This window comes from Pinus tabuliformis, chromosome 5_1 (genome assembly GCF_031772625.1).
Source record: "Pinus tabuliformis cultivar Carrire ecotype Pingquan chromosome 5_1, CPIR1, whole genome shotgun sequence".
NCBI classification, from domain to species: Eukaryota; Viridiplantae; Streptophyta; class Pinopsida; order Pinales; family Pinaceae; genus Pinus; species Pinus tabuliformis.
The window spans coordinates 522,698,091-522,706,286 of NC_142305.1; the positions used below are offsets into that span (position 1 = coordinate 522,698,091).

The 8,196-nt window shown below is 37.4% G+C and overlaps 1 pseudogene; it reads right to left on the minus strand.

The window, feature by feature from the left end:
• Nucleotides 1-3,553: 3,553 nt before the first annotated feature.
• On the minus strand, nucleotides 3,554-7,340 carry LOC149165800 (folate synthesis bifunctional protein, mitochondrial-like; annotated as a pseudogene).
• Between the last annotated feature and the right edge of the window lie 856 nt (nucleotides 7,341-8,196).

An 8,196-nucleotide genomic window follows, 5' to 3' on the forward strand; every position in this document is an offset into this window, starting at 1 on the left:
TCCAAAGGGGGAGATTGTTGGCATTATGATGCATGTGTTGTACTTGATGGCAACCCTCTCATAGAAGAATATCTCACTTATGTATAATTGGATGAATCTTCAGAAGAGATATCAGATGTGACTGATGGAGGACAGCTCAAAGGAATCAGATGATAGTTATAAGTGTGACAAGTTAGCTTTGCCATCAAGTCCAAAGGGGGAGGTTGTTGGCATTATGAGACAAGTGTTGTCCTTGATGGCAAACCACACTGATGAGAAATATTAGTGCAGAAGGACAGCAGCAAGGAATTGATGATCAGACTATAAGAAGAAGAGAAAGTTCATACACGCAGGTTCATTAAGCCCAAGTCGCGTGTACACGCAGGTTGGCTTCAGTAAAAGAGCGTGTATATGGAAAACTTATCTTTGGTCCACGGCGGTTATTCCTTGGAAGTTGTGCCTATGGTTTTGGACCTTGGTGTCTCGACGGACGTGTTGATCCCTAGTTTTGAAGTTGATGGTATTGGATTTCTATGGTTGTGGCCCTTGGTATTGAACAAGGCCTAAGGCTATATAAGGAGAAGGAAATCATTAGGCAAATGTATCTGAAATGTCTTGAATATCTGATGAAGCATTAGATCCAGTATGCAGGGTTATGGGTTGATGATGCATTGCTTGATCTGAGCTAAGGAGAGATCTCACCGGTTGATGGAGAAGTAGATCTAAGGAGAGATCGGGATCAAATGGTTTGAAATGAACTATCTTTATGATGCTTATTCTAGATCTACATACTGACGCATGTATTGTTCTATAAGTGTTATGAGTATGACTGATGTCTGGTACAGCTGCAAGTTATGAGAAATTATTTTTAGATCTGTACGCGGGTTGTCTTTGGCAAAAGCGCGTATACACGCGGGTTTGATTCATCGAAGTAGCGTATACATTGTAAAGCTTGATATTTGAAGTTGCAGATGGATCTGATGGTTATTACAGAGTTCTGTGTCTGCTCTGTGTTCTGGTGACTGTTGTTAACAGGGTTTCAGTGATTCAGGGTTTGATGATTGTTTTGAGCTTCAATGATAGTCATGGGTCCAGTATGAAAATTGGATGAAAAGTGGCCTTACAGATTATGTGTTGTGCTTCAGTGTATCCAGTCTGAAAATTGATGAAACGTGGTACCTGAAGGTGAGAAGATTGTAGGCAAGCACCTACGTACTAGTATCTAAGCTAGTACAAAAGCTAAGGGATATCTTTGGAGCATTATAGCAGGTAGTAGCCTGCGTACTAGTAAATGGATCGGCTAGTACAAGAGCAAAGGGGGTTGTAGCTCCCGTACTGGTATAAGACTACACCAGTACAAATATTGTAAAAGGATTTTCTTATTAAGAAGAAGATTGAGATGACTTGCAGCAGGTGGTTTTCACCCACATTGGGTTTCCACCTTATATCTTTGTGTTCATGTGTGTGGCTCTTGTGTGGTGTTCTGTTCTGTTATTCTGCACCTGTTTACTGTTAATATGCTTAATAATGATCTGATGCATTTACTGAAGATTAAGCTAACTGAATTATAAGATCTCTGGATATACGCGAGTTTCATTAGACACAGTAGCGTGTACACGCGGGTTCACTTAATTGAAGTAGCGTATATGTTTCTGAGTATGAAATTGAAAAGTTTGATTGATCTGATAATACTGATTCACCCCCCCCTCTCAGTATTATTTCCAACACTTCCCCTGCCTCCTTGACGAGTCTCTCTTCTTCTGCTATTGAAAACAAAGAGAAGAGATTATATAGATCTCTCTTGTCTTTGTAAGAATCATTAACATGTCTATAGTCAGAATTTGTATATGAGGCTTGGATCTTGAATGCTTATTTCCTTTGATCAGAATGCATCATCCTCAATAATGTGCTCCTATACAACTCCATATGCATACTCAAAAAATGATGGATTGAATGTTTCACCACCTACCATATCAGAAAATTTAAGAACCTACAAAACCAATCCCAAAATTGGAGAAAATATTTAACAATGACTCGTAAGCAAGAGAATTCATTATCTAGGAGCATCTCCTATGTAATATCCTTCCATAAATTATAGATATGTTGTGGGGAAATTCATTGCTATTATCATCATCTACTGTTCATAACTAATCAGAGGGATATACACGCCATATGTATAAAGTTTGCTCCACTTTGAGTCTTATATCTATAAGTGGAGTAAACTGCATACATATGGCGTATATATCCCTCTGATTAGTTATGAACAGTAGATGCTGATAATAGCAATGCATTGCCCAACAACATATAGATAGTTTAAAAGTAATGCTTAGTGCTTTTCAAGCAAAATGTTTATCTACTTATGAGAAACAATTTCAATATTTTAGAATGAAAATTTCCACAGTTCATCATATTAACCTTTTAGAGTTTAACATGTGGAGTTTTGAAATAAATTAAATTATGTTTAGAAATCCACAGTTTCATACACATTGAAAATCCAAAAATTCCCTCACTATATGCCTCCAAGCATGCAAATATGACTGATCACTGAACTTTCCTACTCAAGCAGTATCATAGTTTTAAAAACTATCTAGTATAAACTAGAAACTGGCCAAACCGGTCAGTTAGATAGGCTCAAATAACAAACCTGTAGAAAACCCCTTTAGGTTCCAGTTCAAATCCTGGTTAGATAGGTGACATTTTCAAAACCCGATTCTAGTTCTTAATACTATCAATGGTATCCAGTTGCTCTTAAATTTTTAGGATATGACAAGTTCAAAAAATAAGAATGGAAAGTACCAACAATAATTCCAAATATTAATATATTTAGCAATGCACAATTTCAGATGAATTAGAAACCCCAAATATCCTTTGAATTTGCCTCGAAACATGAAACTATGACTAGCTAACTGAATCTTTCCATTTAATTGCTATCCAGTTGCTCTTGAATACTTAGGATATGAGCAATTCAATAACTATGAGTGGCAAGTACCAAACATCCAAAGACCAAATGTTAAACAAAAGAAAATCTAGTTTGGAACATATCTAAAAACGTGCCCCAGATTCTATCAATTAGACTTCCAAGGTATGTCAAATTAAAAGATATTTTTGTGCAAAGGCACTAGGACTCTGCCAAATTCTTTCCTTATTTAGCACTTCTGTACAAGTAGTATTGATGAGTTCAAAAGATGTTATTTAAGGAAAGGATAGCACATGACAATTTCAATAAACATTTTAAGGCCTTCATCGACCCTGAAATGACAAAACAACTCAATATTGCAAATGCCTCTTCAAAACAGATTAAAAATTAATCATGTGCAATAGATGGTGATATGAGACACAACGACATCAATTTCAAACTCAAAATTAAATCAGAACTATGACATTTTCAATACTATAACCAACAAAGACTTGAATGCTTTTATCTTTGGAGACAACTGGCTAGATGGTCAAATAGGCTGGTAGAAGCATTTTGGATGCCATAAGATTGATGGGCATCTCCTTTCATGGAATGAAAATGTCGTGGAACTTCAAAGAAATTGGGTAAATTCATAGGTTTCGGGTTAGGACTAGCAATTTAGAGTTCAAGCAAGGTTGGCATTTTCAAAAAAGATGTAAAGCCTCTTGAAATAGGATTGAATACAGATATGTTGCCTCTCCTTGCCAATGTATGGAGTAGTAATATTTTTCCCAAAAAACTTTTTCAGGAGGGTCTAATTAAAATAGGGCCATGAGAAGCAGCCACACTATTGGCTGCAAGCCCTTTTCAAACAGATGATAGACCCCTAAGAAGTTCCAAGTTTTGTTCAAGCGTCTTAGAGAAACTAATACCAGGGTCTGTTATAATTCTCCATGCATGTATACGAAACGATTCCACATTATTTATTTGTAACATAACTCATTAGCAACTTCTTTACATACATCCCCATAGGTTGTATTTCCATCGTTCTGTGTTGTTGACGGTTCCACCCTCATATGCATTAATACATAAGGGACAACGAGATCTGCAACTGTAGAAAACATGTTGGGATCCAAATGACCTCTAGATATATCGCTCACAACATGATCTCCATTTCTTACTACCTTAGATGCAACTTTAGCATCGAAAGTATCTACTGATAGGATTTTACCTTCAGCTTCAAGAATCTGCACAACTGCTTCTAAAACTGGCAAAAGCCAAGACAATTCCTCCTATGTTGAAATGCTTAATGTTGTTTTCCTAGTTGACTGTGCTCTAATGTCAATCATATCTGCTCCTTCAGATATTATCCATCTAACATGATCAACTGCATTCTCTAGAGATGTGTACCATCCTCTATCACTAAAACTATATGGTGTTAAATTTAAAACACCCATGACATGAGTTTTTCTCGACCAATCCAATAAATCATTTCCAATGGGAAAAAATCTCTTCATTCCCTCTCGTCTCATAAGGTCTTCCCCTCCAAGTTTCTCCCATGCCTCAAATATGCCACCATTTCTTCATGATAAGGTGTGCTAACAAGCAACAGTGTCGTTGTCAGCTACCAATCTAAGAAGGTCTACAAGCGGAGCAGGAACAAAGGGTCGCTCCCACAAATTCTGATGGGGTATCTGATGAAACCTTAAGCTTGCCATAGAATAAATTTCCAAATAAATAGGCCAAGGCCCATACCTTATGCCCTCAGTCCAGCCTAATCCCTTTTTAATTTCTTTCAGAACTATCAACAAAGCATGCAGACCAAGTTTTGTGATTGCCCTTATTGCAGAGCTAAGGAAGCAAGGTTGATCAGTTACATATGCAGGTGCAGTCTCATATAAGTTTGCATGCTTTGTAATATAGAAACCAACTTTCCCCATCATGCTCAAATCTCTATTGAAATTTTCAACTCTGTTGACAACATTGCTGCCCAAAGCAAAATGACCACTACCTCCACCGGGGGTGAACTTCAATGCAAGATTCAGAGGCTGATTAGTATGCAAAGGAATCCCAAGAACAAGAAACCCGCCCCAAAGCTGCAAAAAATAGACCCAGAGACAACTGTTTCAATGAAGGATTCATGAAAATGGTTTATTTGCCCATTTGCATTAGCTTAGAACAATTGCCTAACGCACATGTGAAATTCAATGCTAATGTCTAGCGCATACATACATACATACAGAAAGAGTGTGTGTGCACCGCTACTGCAAGAGGCTCTAACATAGAGAATGAATTTGATATAAGCCTGCATGTGGAAGAGGATCTATTACATAGATTCTAATTTTGAAATTTATCTTGATATTACTGTCTCGTCATTAATGAAACTTGGAAGTGGTTCCTATCTTATACAGAATATACAAATGCCCAAAAAATAAAATCACATGGAAGGGAAATTAATGAAAGAAATGAATTTATTATGAGGGAGAAGACTTACAATCATTCTGGGAACCCCACGGAAAAAACCCAGAAAAAAAACCCAAGTTTCCATAGCTTTAGATGCCAAACCCATTGTATCCACTGCACCCCCAATATCCAACACATTGCATCCACTGCGCTCCCAATATCCATAATTTAATCTATCAATATGAATCTCTGTAATAAAAATCTTTCCTTTCTCCAAAAATTATGCTTTCCTCGGGCACTTGACATTCCTTGTTTTTTGTTCTTTGTATTGCTCAAAATTTTGGCAACTTTAGTTGTTGAAATAACTTGCAAGATATAAGGACAGAGGTTGCCAAAAATTAATATTAATATGTATTTGAAAATATATTAACAACTTAAATAAAACATAAAATTTTAATATAAGCAAAATAGTCTATAAATGAAATGTTTTAATTCCCATATTAGATAAAATATTTTAATATCCATATTAAATAAAATATTTAATGTCAACTATACATATATGTATATATTATATAAATCTCTTGAAAAATGAATTTTTCACCATTAAAATAGTTTTAAACATTTGAATTAATCTCAGAAAAATATTCAATTTTGATCAAGTAAAATATCCCATTATAAAATCTTAAGTAGTATATTAAGTAATATTAATATGTATTTAAAAACACTTTGATGCAGGAGCATCCAGCTCACAGTGACGAGGCAGAAAGGACTCCAACCAGGTTCACAAGCGAGGAACTGAACTGTTAAAATTCTATTGGGAATAATTTTTCTTTTACTTTATTTTACAAGTCAGCAACAGTTAGATGTCTTTACTTTTCCAGTTTAGGATTACTGTAGTTTCATTGTTGATTAAAAGGTAGTTTATGTAATTAGGAGTAATAACTCTTAACTGTCCTACAAGTCTTGTAATGTCAAAATGATTATAGTTACGGATAGAAACGGAAGTTATGTAACTGTCTTTGTAACAGAAAAAGACAAACTGTAAGCCTTAACTGAAGACAGAGGCTATAAAGCCAAAAATACATGTACTGGAAAAGGGGGGTCAGTTCAGAAGAGAATAAGTTGAGTAAATTTACTAATAGAATTGTCAAGCATTCAAAACCAGAAAAGTACTGTCCATCAAAATTACTTTCTAAATTATTTGTTGATCTCTCATTCCTGTGTTTTTCATCATTTAACAGACCTTTGTGTTATTATAAACTAAGCACACTATCATGGCTATTGTACAAGTACGAGTTATAGTTAAATTGTAGACAAGCAGAGGGAATCTTAAATAAATTCCAGGCCACAAGACAAGCAGTCACGCTTACATACAAGCGCACAGCAATACAATTACGGATGAGCGAATGCATTCAACGCACAACCACTAAATGAAAGACAAGCAAACAAATTGAATGCCCAGCAACGTAACCGAAAGACAAGCGAAGACATCACAGGTATCAATCACCATAATTTTCTTTCATTAAAAACGAATTTCATTTACATTGTCCAGAATAGAAATTCATAGCTAGAATCGATAGGGTCGAGTTCCCTCACATATACAGAGACCAACATAGTCACGGCGAGTGAAAATTCAACCAGAAATTACAATTATACAGGTCAAGCATAAAACCCTAGGTTAGGGTTTGAAACAGATTTGTAACTGGGTTACGTTGAAGCCACATTTCCACACATAGGACTCAACTCAGAACGATAACGGCAAACAGAGGACCACACAGTGACTGGACAACCAACTATTGGACGGGTCGTCCTTCGAACAGTGACCCATATTCAGCAGAACAGAACAGGTTGCAGGCCTACCAAAATATACGCAACCAAATGTCGTTGAACACAGGGGCTTGCGCCGTCCAGGTCGCCTGAGAGGACCTGCAAGAACCAGGCGTGAATGAGTTCGAGCCACAGAAAAAGCTCAGAGGGACGAAACCCTCTAAAATCAACATAAAGACTGATAACGAAAAAAAAAAGAAAACCCTTACCTGGAGAACGCGAGAGGAGAAGCCATATTTTTGAAGCAGAGTATGCCACAGAGCAACTGAAGAGAGGAGGAACAATTTGGGGTTAGACCCAGAACGAGGAGCAAGTAAAAAAATTGAAGCATGGAGAAACATTTTACCTGTATCAAAAACTGAAGTCGCTTCCCGGATATTCTTGTGCTTGCAGCCATAGACAAGGCAACGTTACCAGAAGGCGAAGGAACCATAGCACAGCGCACCCATCATTTTTCCATACGCAGAGCTCGCAAACCCTCGGAGCCAACAGAACGATAAACAGAGAAGAGTCGAGAAGGCGCGTGAAGATTAGGGTTGTATAGTTTACCAAGGCAGGGTACTGTCACATTTACGTTTGCATTCAATGCACAGCTACCACAACTACAGAGCCGCGAGAGAGACAACAGTTCACCGCCACGTCAACAAACCAAATATCATATAAAGCGCAAAAGCTACGCCAAGTGGGCTGGGTCCCATCAGAGTGGTATCAGAGCTGTTTGAGTTGAAGAGATTTGGGAGAAATGGATATAGGTAGACGAGGACGAGGCAGAGGTGCCCGTAGAATGGCAGATGAGGCGTTAAGAGAAGAACTCAGAGTTCTTACTGCCCGATTGGAAGCAGTAGAGGCAGGCAGGAGGAGAGATCCAGAGTTAGGTGATGTGAGTGAAGAAGAAGTGGAAGTAGCAGCAGATGGGGCTGAAGGTGATTCACCAGAGGTGAAGTTATTGAAGTCTGTATTATTGTCAAATAACAAACCAAAACCAGAATTACCAACCTACGATGGCAGTTTATCGATTGATGTTGTATTAGATTGGATTAGCGAGATGGACAAGTACTTTGAATGCGAGGAAATTAGTGAAGACCGTAGGG